Genomic DNA, 21,273 nt, shown 5'->3' with positions numbered 1-21,273 from the left:
TCTCAGGGTAAACTAGGAATAGCTAAGAATTCTTAATTGGGAAAGAGAGATCAAGGACTCAGGAGCAGCTCATATTTCAGAGAATGGAAATATGCACTTCTGGAAGTAGGCTGCTGGTTTTTTTACTGCAGGCAGCTAAACAAAACAGTGGAAAAATAGAAGTGGCCACTCTATGACTCTCACTCAGCTGACTATGCTCTGCATGAATGTCAGCAGCAGTGTTTTGGTGGGATGTCCAGGGGAAGGGGCCTATCAGAGGTTATAGCAGCTGGTGGTACCAGGTCTCCTAGGATCCTGGTTGATTCCTTCCCAATGGAACAGTGGACACCTGCAGACAATCAGCCCTCTTTCAGTGTTTTTTCTCCCCTTGACTTAGTGGTACATACATTGGGCTTTTCAACTAGGTGAGGAGCTTTTCCTACCAAGTGGGGCATGAGGGATGGCTGGAGACCTCTGTTTGTTTTAAGTCCACTACTCCTGTGGGAGCAGCAGACACAGTAACACCCAGCCGGTTCCCCCACTCACTGTAAGAAAGACAATACCTCCTGCCCTACTCACTGTCCACTGATTCAGATGTCTGAAAATGGGGAAAGTGGGTATGGCAATACAGGATTTCCACACAGGGAGGGAAGGCTAGTGGACAGGCTGTCAGACTTAACCCCTGCAGGTACCTATTGTCCACTCTTTGGAGAGAGGTCTTCTACAGAAGAATACTTCAGCTTTGTCTTCAACTGCAGGACAGATAGAGAATCCTGAAAAAGTTCTTTGAAGAAGCCAAGTCTTCCCCTTTCCCTTTTCCATCATACACATTAGATAAACTGACCATTATAGACTGCCTTCCACCTCTGGTTTCTTCTTAAAGAAGTCTGATCCAGATGAATAAAGTTTGGAATAGGTATTTGGATCAATATGGATTGCAGAGTCAAGCTCACTGTCTCATTTCTTTGATACATTGTCATGTGTTTTACACCTATAATGATCCTCAGATTATTTACTGAACCATGCAGTTGGTGTCAGCAAACTTACCAAGTGAAAACCATGAGAATTTAGAAAGAAAATAATCAAAATCTTCTTCAGAAAAGTATTATTTTAGGGCTGTGTCAAATTATGTTTGTGAATTGTCATTGATATCAATGGGACTTTTGATGGGATGAAGAGACAACACTACAAATTGTGCAAGCTGATCCAATACATCAGAAAACCCAAATCAGTCTGGTCTTCAGTTGTATCAGCTATGACTGAGGACATTATGGGACATCCCGTGTCTCAGCTGCTTCTAAGTGTTCCCTGCAGGTCTGGGGATTCGTGCTGTTTACTACTGTCAGTGTTTCCACATAGGAGATGCATCAGAAAATGAGATTACCTTACAAGTCATTGATCCGTGTGTCCTTTAAAATCGAATTGTTATTATTGAACCCTTCTTGCTTCACCTAAAAGCCCCTAAAAGAGAAATCAGAAACACTTTGCCACCTCCCCCAGGAGGCATATTCCCATCCCATCCAGCAAGCTGCTGCCAATCTCGACACCTACCCCCACGTACAATGGGTGTTTTTTACAAATGTTGCCCATCTTATCTTTTGACAGCTACAGCCCTGCTTTGTGTACTGCAAATGCTTAAGTAAATACATTAACCCTGGATCTGTAACTTCACAAAGCCTCATTATAGTGTGTACGCTTCACTGAAACCTTACCCTGTAGTACTTAACATCTGTGATTCAGGGTGTCAAAGTGTTAATCGGCTGGCATGATCAAGATTAAACAAGTAGATTATTTTGATATTCTCCAGTAATATATTAAAAGTGAAATCTGATCCGCTGGCCCTTGAGGTTCAAATCTCAGCACAAGCAATTATACAAGGAGTTCCCTGTAAAAGTGATCTAGAGAACTGAAAAAAGTGAGTCCTTCCCAGATGTGGTCTTAGCTGTGGACCATAATACATGACATCAATGAGTTAAACTAAAGAAACTAGTGAAGGCAAACATGTTGGTTTTAAGTTTCAGATGAGGTTTTTGCTTATGCCCACCTCAGGAAATTAATATTGCATTCATAAATTGTTTTTCTTATCCAGGAGATGAACCTTAACATTTTCATTCAGCCCCAGAGTATTAGATTTCTTTAACACTTTGCCACATTAAAAGATGTTTTCCATCTGAATGTGATGATGCAATATCTGAAGAAAAAGTTGGCTGAGTGGCATTCCGTAACAAGCAATAAAAGTTTATGATGCACAGAGTATGATAATTGGCACAAAATGAATTGAATGCTTCCTCATGGATAATATTTGATAAGATATAGTATGTGTAGCTATCATAACATTTCAATCAACCCATGATTGCTACTTTAAACTGTATTTATTTTATTGTCTCCATAATGGATTTTACAGTGCCAAAAATTGATCTGACTTCACTGGAAAGATAAAAAATCAGTGTGTTGTTTTCCCTGGTGAATTTATTTCCCACTGAAATATTTTTCTCTTATTTTCTTCTCATTTTTTCAACCCACCTCCTTGCCATAAGCTGTTGACATATGATTTGTTGAAAGTCGAAGCTAGTGGACACCAGTGTTTTATTTTTTCCCTCCATTCTGGCATTATATTTGCATAGGGGCTTTTACAAGGTTAATTAAACTATAATGGGGAAATCATTCATGGACAATGTGCTTTCCCAGTTTCCAGATTTTATAAACCTCACACCTGTTTTTCTTAGGTTTTTGTGCTACGTCAGCCTATAAATCCTCCTCTATTTCCCAGTGTAGTTTCTTATGAAATAAAACTTTTTTCCCTCCATTTGCTCAACTGTTTTCAATACTTGCAGTCAAGCCTGAAGTTGTCAATCAAGGAACAGCTTATCAGTCTGAGCTTTTCCTTTTCAAGCTTATACTCAGTGACTTTTGAGACCTGTCAACACCCAGTTGATTTTAGCCTTAACAATAAAGTCACACTCTATCTCCCACCTAGTAGCTTTAGATTAAATTCTGATGTCATATACGTCATATTTACATAGTTAAAACTCATAACAAAGCAACCCACAGGCAATAGGATGTAATAACCATGCAACAGAGCCATTTCCTGTCCCCTTTTTTCTCTCACACTATGTTTCGTGTAGTTTATTGGATGTGAATGTTTTGAAAATGAAAATCGTCTGGGAGAAAACTGCTAGCCAGGCGTGAGGTTTAGAAGAATTCAACTAAAAGAATATATAGAGTTGTAAATGCATGACCACCTCTGGTATTGTAAAATAGAAACTCTTTCAATATTCCTTTCATTTCCACAAGAAGAATAGATGGGAGGCCACAATTATGTGCTCCAGCAGTCGATTTTTAATATCTTTAATTCTGCTCATATTAAAGGAAAACAATTAACTTGGAGTCAGAAAGCCTTAAACACCAAAAGTTTTACAGTTTTCATTTTAAAGCACAAAGGACCTACTTCAAATACAATGCCACGGGAACTTTAACCATGGGCTATGTTTAAAAGACAAATCCACCATGGTACTTTAAACAATCAATTAAGGCAAGTTTAACAATTTTTTTTCAGCCTCGCAAAATAGCCCTATTAAAAGTAAGGGAATAAAAGCCACTATGTTCTTCTCTCTTTCTCTCTCTCTCTCTCTCTCTCTCTCACACACACACACACACACACACACACACACAGAGTGTTCTTTAACCACAGTGTTCTTTAAGTCATGTCGAGAGACTGTGTCTTATCTAAACTTAAAGAAAAGAGCAAGCCTTAGACTTATGGGAACTTTATGTAGAGCAATGCAGTATTTTCTGCAAACTGTTTTTCCAAACAGAACAATTGAAATGCTGCCATTAATTTGATTATTGATAGCACTCTCTTTAAAAGCAAAATATCTCTTCAAACTATTTATTCAGAGAGACTTGTTTTTCACTATGTGGATTTATTTTAGAATTTTAATCTAATGCCAAAATAAGAGACTACAAAGAGTGAAGGAAAAAAGCATCAGTGTCTACCAGAAGGCCAAAGAGTCTTCCCTTCTTATGAGAAGACCCTGTCACTCTCCCCTTATAGCCTTGTTGTGCCCTTCTCCATCATGTTCCCACATGGAAAGGAATGGTCTCCTAATGCTGAAGAGGGTCACTCCAGGGGGTCCAATTGCTAAAAGTTTACATGTAGGCTGGACTTTAATGCACATGTCTGTTTGCATCGTGCAGGGCTTGCATCACAGGTTGTGTGCAGTGGGCTTGCCCAGATGTATGGCCGGCATCCAGATCCTACAAACCTCGCTGCTTCTGTTTTTCTTGCTGCCGCGACTGCTACTATTGTTCTAGCAGCTTTCTTTGCTACAAGGGCCTGGCTAGCAGAGGTTAAATTAAACTGGTTTTGGGGCCAGGCAGCTCTCCATGGACTTGGGAGAACAGTTTTATTTGTGCTGAGTTCCCCAGCTCTTGCTCAGTAAATAATGGTCCATTTCAAAATGAATCATGTGTCAAAGCCCTGGCTTTCTAGTTTGTTCTGAGCGCTTTATTCCTCAGCAACTGGCAGCCTGAATTCCTCAGGAGGCACAGCTTGTTACACAGCAGGCCCCACAGAAAGAGGTCTAAGATAAGTATCCCATACCTTAGACATCAAATGTGAGCTGTTGGTGCTGGGAACTACAGAAAATGGGAATGCTGGGGGTATAAATAGGAGTGACATTTGTGAGACACTCTTTGGCATGATTGGAGGACTTCTGCTGAAGTATTGAGTCTGATATTGGATGCAGCCCTTCAAAATGATGTGAAGGGAGGGACTCAGAGAAAGACAATAAGAGTAAGTTGAGATTGAAAAACAAGGGGAGAGAAGAAATTTCATAATTCTCAGAAAAAAAAAGAAAACTGAGATGAGAAATGGAAATAAGCTTTGAAGGACAGCTGCTAAAAGAGAAAAACCTATTCTTGCTTTTTTCACTTCTGCTTAGATGTGACAAGCAGTAATGTACTTAAATTGGAGCAGAGAAGAATGAGGCATTATGAAAACCCATAAGGATCTTTTAACACTGGAAGGTGTTTCTGAAGGAGGTTGTGCAATTTCAAACACTGGCAGCATTTGTAAGAAGAAATGCATCTGTCAAATACAGTTTCAGTACAGAAGATCCTGCCTTGACTCAAGAAGATGGATAATGTCCTCCCACAGCTTCTCACACCTTTGCTATCTCTAAGTCTATGCTTGGCCTTTGTCTCTCTTCCTGACTAACTCCATATCAACACCTGTTCCTCCTCCTAAGCCATCCTGCTCTACCCCACCGACCCTCCTAACATGAAGTTAATTGTCAGCAGGCAGTAGCACTCATTGGAAAAAGCTACCTCTATTCCCCCAGCTCCTTCTGGTGTTTCCTGACAGGAGCTTACAACAGCAGGGAAGGGATTGACCAACAGCAGTAGCAGAGAAGGAAACTCACCCAAGGTCAATCTACTGGTCAGCAGCTCTGCAGTCATCTTGGGCCTCCTGTGCCCATAGACTTGTGAATCCAGTGGATCATGTTATGTCTGTCAGTCAACTGGCCTTCAGTACCAGGGCTTGGCTATCTCTACAGAAGGAAAAAATATATGGGTATAGTTAACATGTGTAACTCTAATGCATAACACATGTAGCCATGTATGTAGCCAGAAGGTGTTCATTGTGCTTGCTGGAGTGATGATTGCCTCAGCTTGCACCACATTTTTTTGTGCCACTGCTGCATTTCCTCCATCAATTGCCTGTTTGGCCACAGAGCATGAGTGTTTCTTTCTTCCCACATATGAAACAACTGGTCTCATGCCAGCATCAAACCCACTGTGGACCTCCTTGTACCACAGGAGACTTCAGGATGTCACGCAGCCAGTCTGACATTCAGACTTGCTGAGCTCTTGCTGAGCTTTTGCACAGTGCGCTGAAATCAGCAAGAACAACAGATGTTCAGCAACTTTGGAAATCAAGCCAAGAGCATTTGCTGGGGTTGGTCTGGTGGCAGAAGGCTCCTGTTCTGGGTGTGTGATTTAAAGCCTAAGCTGTAGACTCCTTGCTCCTCAAATGGACATGCCATGTACACTGAAATCGCAATCCAAGTTTCCTGACTGCTTTATTTCACTTGTGAGGTGGTTGATATGAAGCCTTCAGAGAAAATATGAAGCTTACATAATGAAAGACTTGACTGAGTTGACATAGACTGCTTAGGCTTGCAGCAGGCAAATTTTTATGGGAGAGGAGGAGATGATTTCTTTCATGGAAATTATGTCTTCCCATAGAAATACATGAGCTGCTGCTCACTAGAGAGGCATGAGGCCACTGAGCAGCCTCTGTCTCCAGACTTGTCACAGGCTGACATTAATGAAGGTGGGGTGCAGGACCTGGTGCCTCTCACAGACACCCCCTTCACAATACTGTGGTTCCCATCTTCAGACCTTGCAGCTATCCTGCTGTATGTCAGCCACAGCATGCTGCATGGCAACCCTGGCTCTGGGGTGGATGTTGTTGACTACCTGGTGTAAGCTACCTACAGGATCCCAAATCCTTAAGGACTCAATGGGAGAGCTTTTCAGCTAACCAGAAGTAGTATATGTGAGAAACAGCTACTTGCCTTCTTGTTTTTTGAACTTTTGAGCTGACAAAATAGCTGAGCAAGAGCTCATGTTAATACCTTGTGTATTTCAGTCCATAACAGCAATCAGCCTTCTCAGCTTTGCACACAGAATGATGCTGAGGAATGAAGACCCTGCTACCCTCTCAGCTAACAGGGGTGGGACACTGGCCATATCTCTGCAGCCTTGACCCCTAGCTCTCAAAAGCCTTCCATACTGCCTTTTCTTCTTAGTAACAAAGCTTTGTCATGAAATTTCAGAGAAAGTATATGTTTATTCTCTACTTTCCTTGCCTTCTTGCTTATTTAATCAGAACATTTCCTCATCTCATCTACCAAAATTTCCATCTGTCTATGACAGAGGCACTTTCTTTCAACATATCAATCATCGTACTGTTGCTGAGAAAACAGTGGTCTGAACCACTACTATTCTTTAAATACTAAAAGTAGGGTTTGATAAGAATAATAAACATTTAAGGCTTTATATCTCAGACAGTCATGAATCGGGAGCTCCATGTTTGCAGTAAACATTGGGAAAAGGAAGCAAGAGGTGACTTGCTTAGGAAAGAGATCTCTACAATTTCTTCCACAGGTGTTGCATCATGCATTGGGCTTTCTGATTCCTTGGAGAATGAGTTTGCACAGCATGGAAAGGAGACATTGCACATGAGAAGTTTATGATAATTACAAAGGCGGAAGCCAGAGTGCAGTGTGAGTTTCCTTCAGATAATCTTCTACCAGGCAGTCTAGTAAAGAAATACAGGGTTAGTAAACCGAGTCAAGAGAGACGAGTGACTGAAACAGTTGGAGGAACAAAGCAGATTCACATTCAGCATGCCCAGTTTGTATCTATCAGATGTGCAAGTATTAAAGTGATCAGGATAACAGAGTAGCCTCGGATATGGCAAACTGTTACACAAGTCAACTCTGTGTACCACATTATTGAGTATTTACGAAAATTAATGTGAAACAATGGCAAAATTCAGTTGTTAAAAAATGACCTGTCAATTGCTTCTACCATTGTTTTCACTACATCCCACGAAAAAAACCCATTTGCAGTCCAGGCCTCTGCTTCATTTTCATTTTGTCCCAAGCTTGTGATATGTTTTTGCAAATTTGTCAAGATGAAAGAAGATGGTAGTCGGTTCCACAACCAGCATCTTCCAGCATACTCTACAAGAAGACTGGAGCGAACTGTCACTTCTCAGACAATTGTGGCCTAAGGACATTATGTTGCGGACATTCTCCTGTCCTCAGTTATGTAAGACAAGTTCTGGGTTGTTTTCAACTAGGAGCTAGGCCCAGAGTCATGCTATAAACCAGCAGAGCAAATAGCTGCAAGCCAGAATTGAGACTAAAGCTCTATTTCTCTACTGAAGCCAGTCAGAACTAAAGACCTTGATATCATCAGCATTTATCACAGATCTAGAATTCACACACGAGGATATCTGAGATTTGTATGGTTTTTTTCTACACATTGGGTAGAAGATATCAGTGGTTACAATGAGGTAATGACTGGCCAATGCTGATTTTCCAGTGACCTGTAAGGACGCTTGCTCTTGATCTCAATTCAGCACTCCTGCAGCTATGTTTTCTTACCCTTTTCTAACTTACAGTCTTGGACTGGCTCCCACACATCCACACTTAATTCTCTTAGGCTACGTGTAGAAAATGCTGTACCCTTTCTGCAAGAGCCCTTTTTTCTAAATTACATTCTAGTCTTCAACATGTTTTATTCCCTTTTTTTTGTTCACTTCCTTTCTCCCCTCCATAATTTACCTTTCCCTACAGAACAGACATGTCTCAACAGACATATTCAGCTTTCATTTCCACCTTGGCCTTTCTGCACTTGTTATGCTCTGCCACCCCTCGTCTTTGTCTGGGGGGCTCCTTTTCCTTCACCATGCCTGTTCAGGGCCACAAAAGGCAACGTCTGACTAGTGTCAGTTCCTCCATACCAGCTCTTTCACTGTCTCACATCCCTCCTATTTTCCAGAGCAAAGGATAAAAAACAAAGTTATAAATCACATTCTTGACTTGGGTTTTTTTCCCCTCTTTGGTTCTGGCAACTTCTAATCTCTTTTAATCTTGTCCATACCTCCTCCATATGCCATTTCAGAACTCAAACAAAATATGCAGTGTATAATCATAGAATAGTTGGTCAGAAAGAACCTTAAAATCATCTTGTCCCAACCACAACATAATTGGCAGGGACACCTTCCATTTAGACCACGTTGCTCAAATGCACCTTTTCCTCGCTTCCTGCTTTTGACAGCTTCCTCACTCTCAGAATTTAAATTGCCAGTACTTTCTCTTAATGTCTGAATAAGATTTTTCTTGGTCCCCCTCTTGGCTTCAAAAGTTTTCTTCTGCCTTTGCCTATGCAATTTATCTTACAACTTAAGATACAACTGAGATGAATGAAGACCTGGGCAACTGTGATCAAGTTATAAAACTGATAATTTGAGGAAAATAATGCCACAGACTTTTAGGAGCATTTTAGGAAAAAAAAGTTTATTTGCTTTGTACTTAGCTCCTCCTTCCAAAGACAGCTGCAAAAGACAGCTGCAAAGACAGTGGGGATTTTTGTTTGTCTTCCTGGCTCAAATGGCAGATTTATACCGCAACCTGAAAAAGTTCATCTTGGCTTTAGATACATTCTGTTGTCACTTGTTGTTACCTCCAGAGATAAAGCCGTAACACAAGCACAGCTCTGAACACAGGTGGAGCCTGAGCATAAATCAGACTATGCCCAACAGTCCCAAAGTCAGTTCTCCCCCATCTTGGGGTCCCACTGCCATCCCCAGCACAGGCAATGCATGGGTTTAAACAAAACCAGGAGGGTTGGAGCCAGCCTGGATGTTTCAAGTACCTGTTCATATTGCCTTGTCCAAGCTCATTGTCCTTCGTAATTGCCATCATATGTTTCTATGTGCAATGTGACTGAAAGATAGCTTTATATCCGTTCTGCTATTTGCTTATGCTGCATCACAGTATGTACAGCAGAAGTCCCTCACAGCTGCACAAAAGAGGCAACCAAAGTGTTCAAAAACAAGCACAATCAGTAGCTTGGACTAATTTTCATAAGCAATTTTATTTCAGTTGTGTGTTTCTTGAGGGAAAGTAGTTTAAATCAGCTCTCTACTTCTACTTATATTAACTGCAGTATTCTCCCTGCTGCAATCGTGTCTCTTCATTTAACTGCTGTTTGGTTAAAGCAAAAGTGTATTATAACACATTTTAAAGTAACATTTATTTTTTTATTTTCCCTCAAATGTAGCAATAATATTACCTTAACATGATAGAAAAAATGCATTATTTAATTCTTAAAAAAGATTGTTTCTCACTTTAATGACAACACTGGTTGGTTTTTTTTTTCTTTTTTTCTTTTTTTTTTTTTTTTTATTTTAACACTCTCTAATCTCAAAATTGCCATGAGGAAGCTTTCACAATTCTTATACTCAAGGGAAGTTGATGCTACTTCCCCAGAGACTTTTCTGTTTGGAAGTTAAAATGAAACAATTCTGAATGGAGAGCAGGTAGAAGTTATAAAATGAAAGACACTGTTGCAAACTTCACAGCACCACTATAAATCAGGATTTTTCAATCTCTAAGTCACATGATCACCATGGTTCCCTACTTCCTCAAGAAATTAAGAATATCCATAAAAAAACAAACCTTTCCATTGACAGGGAATATTGTATCCAGGCTCAGTAAATATACATCCAGATACAGAAATGCAGTCATATCAAGAAGATCCTGAACATAAATAGAAATTAAAAGTATCCTACTTTTTTTTTTCATCATCGTACCCAACAACACTCAGACAAAAAAAAAAAAATACTGCCTGAAATCAAAGGACTTAATCTTTGCATGGCTTGGAAAAGAGTAGGTCATGCAGCAGGCAGACAGGGAACTTTGGTAGCCATTGCAATATCTACAATGCCTACTACCTTGTGCATGGCCAATTGCTGCTACAGTGCTCCGTTAGACAGGTAAACAATTCTGAAGGACTAAACAAACATGTCTAGGCAGATCTCCATCTTGGTCAGCTCCTTCTAGATTTTGATAGAATCGTGTTTTCTTTCTGCATCAAACCATCAAAGGAGGCTAAACACAGTCAGGGAATCCATTAGAAAACCTCAAACCATGGTCCAACCTGCTAAATATTTATTGAATTTGGAAAAATGTGAGACAAATTTAGACTGAACTTGGGCTGATTTATTGTGTTTGGCAAAACATTGTTGTTTTGTATGATTATGACTCTCAAACCAGACAAAGTTAAGTGGTTTAATTTGAATGAAACTAAAGCTTAAATCAAAGCTGGAGAGACATTACTGGAACAAAAGTTGTTGGATTTTTCTTTTTTTCTTGTTCTTTTTTTTTTTTTTCTTCACAGGAACAAAAGTTGTTTTGGTTTGATTCTTTTTTCATCTTGAGCCAAACTCTATAAAATATTTTATCTGTGCCTTTCGTCTGCCTGCACATATGAAAATGGAAAATCATGCTGATTTTTAATATAAGGTTTTCCCTGATCATTATTTACCTATTTTCACCAGAATGTAAGAAGTCCTACAATTTTGTCCAGATTGATTTCTTCACAGCAAACAGATTCTTCCAGAATGGAGACGTGTTTTTGCCTAAAATAAGCAGTTTTTCAACCAGAAAGACAGAGGGAAACTCTTATGCTTTTATTGAAGAGGTTAAACCAAACTACCATTCCAAATGTTAAATTACAGGGAATAGGCACGTGAAAGCAACAATAAAATAGCAACAGTAAGATTTTAAAAAGAGCGTAATTCTGCCATTCTGGAATTCACATGCATTGCAAAATTTATAGCACTTCCTTTTTTCATCATCATCATTGTTATTTTTAATCATCAAGTGGAATGTTGTTTTCCAGACAGAGGTTTTGTAGAATGCAAGTTGCAAGCAGTTTTATTTTCATTTCTTTAATATTTTTGCATAGACCTAATTTTCTCCTAGCAATATAAGTAATTTGAAATTTAAATACATTCATATCTTGAAGCTAATGCAGATACATGGCCAACTACTCACAAAACCAGACATGAAACAGCAAAATATTAAGAACTTGGGCAGGTAGTGCTACATTTTTTCCTCATATGTTTGCACAAAATAATTTCCTTTCAGGTTTGAATCATAAAATTCACCAAAACAAATATAATTTTGCTTTGAATTGCAGATGTTTTCCTTGACAGAAGGTTCCATTTAATTTGATTTAATTTAATTTAACTTAATTTAATTTAATTTATAATGCAGTTGATGGTGGAATAAATACTGGCGTACAACTGTACTTCAATTTGTCTTAAGAGAAAACTAAAATATATTTAATATTTTCATCACTAGAGGCTAAAGAAGAATATTTTGGTATCACCATGGCCAAGTAAAGCAGAATACGATGTAGTATGAGTTCATTTTCATGAATAGATGTAGAATCAGGGCCTTTTGGGTGTCACTCCAAAAATCCAGTGATTATGTTTGGGTTTAAAATCAATAGGGTTTTTATATAGCTAATAAGACTATGTAGAAATGCAATGCATAATGCTTAGGAAAGAGATGGTGAGAAAAATGTACCTCAGAGCTTCAGCCTGGACTTGTTTCTCCCTCTAATCCCATTATCAGAGCACGCCCCTGGTGGACTTGGATGCTTGTGTACAAGCTGGCCATGCTGCCCAAACCTTCCTGCGTTCCTGCAAGGCTGATGGGGATGCTGGCAAGGCACACTGCTGGGGCTGTGTGCCCACAGCAGCTGCTCAGGGACAACAAATCCACGACACAGCATGGCAGCACGGCTGCGTGAAGGCCAGTGTGAAGAGAAACCCTGCAAGGCTTCAGTACAAAAGATGCAACAACTGCATGTGCTCTGCAGGCAGCTGCTGGCCAGCACCAGCCCGCCAGGCTCTCCCCCTCGCCTCCTCGGTGCCCTGAGCCATGTCCTGCTGCTCAGGGCGGCGATGCTCCACAGCCTTGCCTTTCGCAACGTCCCCACAAATTGTTTGCAGAACAGCAGAAAGGTAAAGCAAGGCGATTTTATACTCCACCACGAGTATATCTAAAATAATACCCACTCCCACTGTGGTGGGAGAGGAAGGCTAGCTGTAATTAAGTTGCTGAAGTATAGCACTTTCATTCATTAAAAACAATTCTTTGATTTAGCGCTTAACACAAAACACCCACAGACCACAGGAAATCTCTGGGCTAATTCTCCTGCCCTTTCACCTCTCACACATTCGAGCTTTCTGCTTTCTTCCTCCTGTCCATCTGCTTTAATCATTAGCAACAGCCTTGTGCAACACCTCTAACAAGTAAAGTCAGCTGTCATCAGAGCATATTTAAACTCTGACTGTTAGTTTCCACTAAATCAGCTCTATGCCCACAGGCCTTATTAAGCACACAGAAGGGCAGTAGTTGCAGGTCCCAAAAAGCTCCAGGGCCAACCAGCCTTTCCCAGGCAACATTGTGGTCCATGCACTCCGCAGACCAGGTTTACCCTTTCCTGAGTTTTCCCAAAGCTTTAAAGAGGAAACGCAATGGCTGCAGAAAAGAGTCACTGCGTGACCGGCATGCTGGGGCTAGGCCTGAGGATGGCGGATTTGCACTGCAGGCATTTGACTGCCACAATATACCATCATTGGGAGGGAAAAACAAGAGCTGCCCTTGCCAGTGGTCTAACAGGGTAAATACAGAGAGGCCTGCAGCACGAGACCCGGAGAGGGTTTGATTTTGCTTGGGAAATGTGCACCTCTTTCATAATATGCTTGCTCTTCACAGCACAATGACTGTAGGAATAGAATGAAGGCAATGACAGGGAAGCTCTTGGTGTTCGACCAGAAGAGACTCATGGGCAAAGAGGTTTGGAAAAGTCATAATGCTTGTCCCTGAAAACAGCACTGGCATTCATAATAGAGCACATAACGTGAAAATGCACTCCTACATTGTGAAAATATTTACACATTTGGATTAGCTCTGCTGGAGAACAACAGATGAAATTCAGAGATATCATGGAAATTACTGGGTTAACCCCCCAAAAAATCAGGCAATGAGGCAAAGCATCAGGTAATCAGGCAAGATGAAGGGATACCAGGGCCCTTTAGTTTCCATTGTCTTAAAATAATCTTTGGATTTTCTTGCTTGTAGTCCTAAGTGTACACATATTATCTGCTTTGCACATATCCTAGAGTGTTAAGTCAACGTTGGGTAAGCCTAGAGAAAATATATCAATGGAAAAAAATCATTGGTCCTCGATATTAATTTTAAGTGTATATGTAAGTACACATCTTTGGACCAGGTCCTCAAATGTTGGGAATCTATGTACTAAAATTAGAGAAAATGCCAAGACAGACAACCACATAGAATCATCAGAACAGTTTGGATTGTAAGAGACCTTTAAAGGTGACCTAGCACCACCCTCCTGCAACAGTAGAGACATTTTCAACTAGACCACGTTGCTCCAAGCCCTGTCCAATCTGATCTTGAATGTTTCTAGGAATAGGGCATCCAGTGTTTTATCATCTTCATGGTAAAAAATGTCTCCCTTATATATAGTCTGACCTATCTCCTTTTGTTTGAAGCCTCAGTTCTTGTCCTATCACTAAAGACACTACCAAAATTCTATTTTCACAGCTCTTTTATAAGCGCTCTTTAAGTATTGAAATGCCACAATAACGTCTCCCCAGAACCTTCTCTTCTCCAGACTGAGCAACCCCAGCTCTCCCAGCCTTCCCTCATTTGAAGGGTGCTCTGGCCCTGTGTTCATCATCCTGGCCCTCCGCTGGACCTTCCCCAGCCGATCTATGACTTTACTGGGTTGAGGACCCCAGAGCTGGATGCAGCACTCCACAATCTCTTCCCTTGGCCTGCTGACCTCTCTCCTTGTCATGCAGCCCAGGATACAGTTGGCTTTCTAGGCTGCAAGCACCAGTTTATGCCCATTTTTTTTCCCTCCACCAGCACCCCCAAGTACTTCTTGGCAGGGCTGGTCTCAATCCCTTCATCCTCCAGCCTGTTGCTCTTCATCCTCCAGGAGTTGCTCTGACACAGGTGCAGCACCTTGAGCTTGGCCTTGTGAACCTCAAGAGGTTCACATGAGCCCACTTCTCAAGCTTGTACAGGTCCCTCTGAATGGCATGCCATGACTCAGGCATGTCAACTGCATCACTGACACACCTGCCATTCAAGAGAATGCATAGGTTGTGTGTCTTCAGTTTGGAAAAAACAACAGCAGAAAAGGGGTATTACAGAGCAACAGACAGCATTGTAAGTGGCATGGCAAAGCAAAATAAGAAATTATTATTTACTGCTTGGATGTAACCACACTGTCTTTGAACCTACTCTTTGCCCTTTGCCACCTGTGAAATTTTCACACGGTTAAAATACCTGTAGAGAAGTAGTTTTTAACACTGCATGTGGTTAAGCTACAAAGTCCAAAAAGAAACAAACAGATTCATGGGAAGTAGGTCTATCTCAGGTTATTGATCACAGTGGAGGACAGTGTAGGGTGTCACTAAGGCACTGATAACTAAAGGCTGGGAAGATGAGTGAAGCTCTACATGCCTTGAGTTCGTATTCTGTCTCTTCATGCCTGCTGCCAACCACTGTTAGAAACAAGATACTGTGTCTGAGTGATCTTCAGCTTTTTGCAGTGCCAAGACCATGTTCATGTTCTCCTGAGAATTTAACAACTCATAGGACATCTTGCCAGGTGTTGAATTCAAACATTAAAGTTATAGGCTGAAACAGTACAAAGCAAACAAATTAATAAGCAGTGAAAACTTATTTTCCCATCACAGGATTGCCAAATTATCACCTGATATCTTGAATAGTGCTTTTAATCTCCAGCATACTTTACTTATTAGCTGGTGGAAGGATGGCAAGTCTACAGAGGAAATTACCCTTAGCTTTGGAAAATAAGGTATGCTTCCCTTAGGGCAGCAAGAGATTCGGGTTACCCTGACCATGCACTCTATAAATGGGTATATTGAACGAAATAAGTTTGAATGTTTCAATAAAGTTGAATCACTGGCATTAATATAAGCATAATTAAAGTTATATCAGCACTTCTGTTCTGAAATTGCATCTTAGTGGGTCAGTTTCAATGGTGTATTTTGGACAGGAGTTCTATTAAGTAAAAAAAAAACCTGTGCTGAGGATGGTCCTAGAGGTACTCCAGAAGATGTGGCTATATTCAGAGCTCCTGACTTCAGGCACCAGGCTCCTTCCCTCCACCTCCCTCTGGAAAAGCCTGGAGCTCTCAGTGGTTAGAGAGTGGGAGAATGCCTTGGACCAGCCTCCCAGTGAAGGCACTGTTCCATAGATCTGCTGAAATGAATCTGACTGGTTTCTGCCTTCTTACACCTCTCTAAATGGCCACATTTTAAAATACACACATACACAGTGCACATGAGAACATTTCACATTTGGTTTTTGCAATGCAATTGTTTTGTTTGCTCTGTTATGATTTCTTGCACCAGATGTAGGAATGTTGAGACACAAGGAAAACAAAATCAGCTACAGTAAGAATGAGCTACCAGTCACCATTGTAGGCTCCTCAGGGATAGGTGAGCAAGATTAAAGACAACATCAACAAACTGGCAGAAGGATTCTATGGAGCACTAGTGTTTCTTCTTTCATTATCAGCTCCCACAGCCCGTAACACTGTAATGCTGTGCCATGCTTGCTCAGTTCTTCAAAAGAGGCAATTCCAGAAGAAATCCTATTATAACAGTTTGCAACTATATAATCTGTTGTGAAAGTTGCAACATGATAGCAATTAAAAGAAATTTAAGGCTCTTCACAGCCCAGTTTGGGTCTCTTCACCAAACGCTTAGGGAGGTTAAACTGACCTCTTATGAGCAGTCCAGCCTTAGAGATGGTAAGCAGAGCAACATCAGCAAAGTTTTAAAATCTGTACTAAGGGAAAACTTGGTGGAAAAACTAGTGATGATCTGCTTAGTCCTGGTTTACACCTTAGCACAATGCCCTACACCGCACGCCCCCACGCTCACTAAATATCATCAGCTCCTCACCTCTGTCTACCTGGGCGCCTCAGTGGAAACATGGACACCCTGGAACGACCTTTAATCCCAGCCTGCCAGCCTGTGGCTGTGAACCAACACAGGCACAGTAAGGGCTGCAGGGAGCCTCTAGGGGCCAGAAAACACCCACTGCTCTGACATCTGCCCTGCTCAGCTGCTGCCACCTCTGAGGTGGACACATATGGAGCAATGCCTCTTGCTGAGGCAGCTGGCCAGAGCTGAGCTTTTCTGCAGCACCCCCCTGTTCCTCCTCCCCATGCTCTGTGCAGCAGCCAAACCAAGCAGTGCTGCTGAGAAGCTTGGAGGCGACAGGATGTGTACAAGTGGCTGTGGCAGTGCCAAGAGCAAGGTGGGTCGCTGCCCGTGGGCTTAGCCAGCCTCTCAGTTGGGTTTTGCAGCCCCAGCCTCCAGTCTCCTCTCAATACCTCAGCCACCTTGTTCAAAACTGGCTTAAGTATGTCTGCACTGCATCATGCTGCCAGCTGCACTCACCATCCCAAACACACTGCAGGCACTCTTGGCTCCAGAGATAACCCATTGCCTGTGGTCATGCACAGAAAACTCTGGTTTTCCAAAACTCTGGTTTTCAACCCTTCAGGCAGGCATTAGGATCACTCACAGAAGCATACAGAATACTTTGTTCCAGCGCTCAATGGTCTGTTTGTGTGTTTACCAACTGGAGGGGGTTTTGCAGCACACAATTTTGCTAAAGCAAAAAGGTGTTCCAAGAAGAGCAGCAGCAGCTGTAAGCCTGCTCTGGGAATTAAATAATGGCATCTTATAAAACTTCACAAATTGAGCCAATAAGTGTGCAATAAGTCAGTTTTGAAATTACTGTCTTATATCAAGTTTCTCTAATAAAAGTCAAATTTGTGCTTAGAAAAGCTTAAAGCCCATATGTAGGAAAACTTTACAACACTAATGGGAACCATGATAAAGCAGCATGTTAGTAAATACATGTATAAGCAGCACAGTACAAAGAGAAAAGTAGCAATATGTTAATTATCTCCCTCCTGTGTTATTTTTAGTTGTCACTGTGGATGCAACTGCAGTGGAACACATGCACATTCTGACAGCTGCTCTGTTCCACAAGGATTAAAACAGCAGGAAGACTGGCAATGTGAAAGAGAGAAACAGAGACTTTTCTTCTATAAGAATTTGTTACATGTCCATTTAGAGATAGAAATGACCTTTTTATGTTCTCAGTGACCGATCCAGAGGCAACTTTTTTAAAGGAGATATATGGGCAGGAAAAGAAAGCTGTCTCATGCTTGAGAACTGGTCCACAGGGATAGGTTCCTTACTAACAACCGTGGGTTCTCACTTAGCTTGGATGTGTTGCAAACAGTCATGCTAGCATTGATGGAGGGGCAGTCTTTCACATCTCAGAGGCCTCTGGCAGGCTCACCCAGCAAGCTGGGAGCCAGCCTGGAATCAAGGTCTCCACCAGACGAAAGGTGAGCAAAGCTGCTGTTGCTTTGCAGGTGTGAGACTTGGACACTGTGCAGAAGATCTGTCCTGCTGCTGGAGAGGTTCCAGACTTTCCATATGGAGCACCGCTGAGTAATGTCAACTCATCCACTGGTTAACTGGATTTCCCAAATGGGTAATCTTTCCATGGCCTGAAATAAAAGTGAGCAAACTCATTTTGCTTGCATTTTTCCTTAGCCACAGTACAAGGCAGCACCACTCTGTGCTGTCTGAATTAGGTAGCAACTCTATTGGTTGAGGTATAATAATAAAAGTTCATCTGAAAGGATCCAGGCAAGCCCTTTGATGCCCTTTAATCTGAGCTTTTAGAGAAAAAGCATCTAACAGAGCACCAAGATAAAGAACACTTTAGGCCTTTTATCACTGAAAGACCATACTCTTAAATAGGAAAGGAGAAAAGACAAAGAACTGAGCAGTTTACAGGGTGGTTTCAGATGCTGAGTTAATCCAGCAAATTATGGGATAAATAGAACCCATTACCCATGCAGTCATCCTTACATCCACCAAACCTCATCAATCCATCGGAGGATAGAATTACTTCTCACCTAGAAGACATTAAACACAATGAGGCAAATAAACAGGAATGCCTCCCCAAAGCTCTGCATAACTAAACTGGAGATGCTGCATAAAAAGGGTTCCTAACTCCAAAACGGCATTCAAGGGTACAAGTCTTAACAACCCAGAATCAATAACTGAAGTTCCACACCAGGATGAGTCTTTAAGATATAGCTTCATCATTTTGTAGTTTATATGACTCCAATTCAGCCTATTGGATTTTGTGATTTTGGTTCATAGGCATTTGACCCATGCATCACACTGGTAAGTACCAATCCTAATATTTTTATATAGATAACGTCTAGAATCTGGGCATTACAATGCCAAATTCTTTTAAGGAACTGCACTTGGACTTATTGCAGGGGACCTGGTCAACAGTTTAGATAAATATTTTTGTCTAACCATTTTGAGTTAACAGACAAGGCCATTTCAAAAATTTCCTTAGCCTTTGAGGCAACAAAAAAAAAAAAAAGTAGCTTATGTAACTTTTCCTTATCACCAGGTCTTCTTAAAACCTACTGTTCTGCTTTTAAAAATTGAAAAATTATATCCACTTCTTGTGATATGGTGACTAAAACTGTATAAACAAGTGTTTCAGACAGTAACCTGTGAACAACAGATCCGGTCCTCCCACTCTGCAAATATAACAGAACTCAAACATTTTCTGGGTCACAGTGAGGATGTAAGCAAAGTAACTCCTCAAATATGCCGAAGGTCTGGACTTGGAGGCCAGAAAAAATCACTTTACCTGTAATATTCTACATAACTTTGGTCATCACAAGAGTATGCAAGTATGGAAGTCTCTTTCCTTAGCACAGTGTCTATCACATTTGCCCATTGTCTGGACAAGAGTTGTGGATATGACAGTGCTTTATTTGGTGTTGGGCTCCTCCTTTGCTTTCCTTTGCTTTTGGGTCCAACAGAGAGCTTGGATATGTTGGAAGGACACTTACCCTCGTCTTCAGTCAGGTGCAGATGATCCTCTCTTCTTGCAGTGGGTTGTTCCACGGGCATGGAAGGTCCCTGCCTCAGCAAGTCTTCAAGGTGAAGACCAACTGCCATCCAAGATCTTTCCTCTCCAATCTTTTGGCAAGTCCTCTTGAAAACCTGAGCTCGGGTCCTGCCTGTTTTTTGAAGGCAAGAATCAGCAGCTTGAACCTGATTCATAATTCAGGGGAAAAACTGTTTTCCTGCACATCCTTAAGATGGAAGAGCTCCCTACAGCTCCTTGGACCAGGTTTTGGGCAGCCTAATTTCACATAAATCCCTATGCTTAGGGTTTCCTGTGGTGGGCTGTAAGGCTTTGGTCATCCAAGGCAATACAAAAACACTTAAAAATTGGTTTTGGAGGCAAATGGGACTTACTGACCCTAGGCCTGTAGGTTTCCATCCCTAAAGGTGTGGTGTTTTTTTCGATGCTTTATTCTACAGCATGACCAAGATTGGCAGGAAGTGTCCTGGATAAGAGTAAATTACAGAACAACCTGCTGCAACTAGCTTGAGCTAAAAGCACTTGACTTTCAGTGGGACTTTTCAGCTCCAGCACTCTGGATCCAACTGTCGCTCTTTCGTTTTGGCTGCAATACAGCAGCAGAAAGCTGCAGCTTCCACTGGGTGCAAAAGAGGAGCATCTGGGGATATTTTTGTCTGATGTAGTGAGTAGGGCTAAGATAAAAAAGAATCTTAAAGCCCAGTACCTGAAATAGCAATTCTTTACTAGAACTTTGCGGATTTTTATCTGTGACCTTGCAGATTTTTCACTCATTCTCTTGATTTTTTCCTGTGTGCATAATTAACATGAAATGGAAGAAGGTTCTGGAGGAAATAGTACAATTTGGTTTTGTACAATAATTCACACAGATCTGTGAAACTGTAGTAGAATTTGATTTGCATTCTGTTAGTAAAATAAATACACAGTGTTTTCAAAAATATTTTTTATTTTTCCATAAAAATATTATGCTGTCTATCCCTACCTCTACCTTTAGAAGCTGTTTTGCTTTTGAGATGCTAATGCTCCACAAATGTGTAACCAAGACGGTTTTTTTTCCTAGAATGTCACAACATTCTCTGCTCCTAAAATGGAAAATATCACTGTCTCCATATTTCATGATATTCTGGGGAATATGAAGTGAGCTCTTTTATGGACTAGGACAGCGGGGCATTGGAACAGCATGTGCAGGAAGTCACAGTGCAACCACTGGGGATATGGTGAAATGCAAAAAAACCTCACATTTCTACTTACAGTGCTATCTGGGAAGGAATTTCCCAATAATATAGGAAGATATATGGATAGTCTGACCTATTTTTTTGTAGAGACTCACTGCAGCTGAGTATTTCCTGTACTGACCTGGATCCAATATCATAGAACCTAATAAATCAGTTAATATTTCAGGTAACTAAAATATTAAAAGATGCCTTAAAGATTTAAAATTTTTCCACACATCATACTCCAGCTTAACAAACAAAGGTAATGTGAAACATGTAAAAAGTCCCCATCTTTATTAATTTTTCATTCTTTTTTTTCTTTTTCCTTGAAAGCTATCCAACTAAGCAAAGAAGCCATGGCCTTAGAAAGCACTTTTCTCTTTACCAGAGTGTTCAGAGACAATGTG

The 21,273-nt window shown here is 41.0% G+C and overlaps 1 long non-coding RNA gene across 1 annotated transcript in view; it reads right to left on the bottom strand.

The window, feature by feature from the left end:
• Positions 1–9,990: 9,990 nt before the first annotated feature.
• The window catches only part of LOC119699862, a 31,163-nt gene continuing 19,880 nt past the window's right edge, over positions 9,991–21,273 (bottom strand). Inside the window, exons 3-4 of the long non-coding RNA XR_005256570.1 lie at positions 19,615–19,785; positions 9,991–18,651 (exon numbers count right to left, since the gene is read on the bottom strand). This is a non-coding gene — a long non-coding RNA (uncharacterized LOC119699862). The remainder of the gene's footprint in view (positions 18,652–19,614; positions 19,786–21,273) is intronic.

This window comes from Motacilla alba, chromosome 3 (genome assembly GCF_015832195.1).
Source record: "Motacilla alba alba isolate MOTALB_02 chromosome 3, Motacilla_alba_V1.0_pri, whole genome shotgun sequence".
Taxonomy (NCBI): domain Eukaryota; kingdom Metazoa; phylum Chordata; class Aves; order Passeriformes; family Motacillidae; genus Motacilla; species Motacilla alba.
Note: the sequence above shows the minus strand (reverse complement) of the source record. Positions and strands in the feature narration are given on the sequence as shown.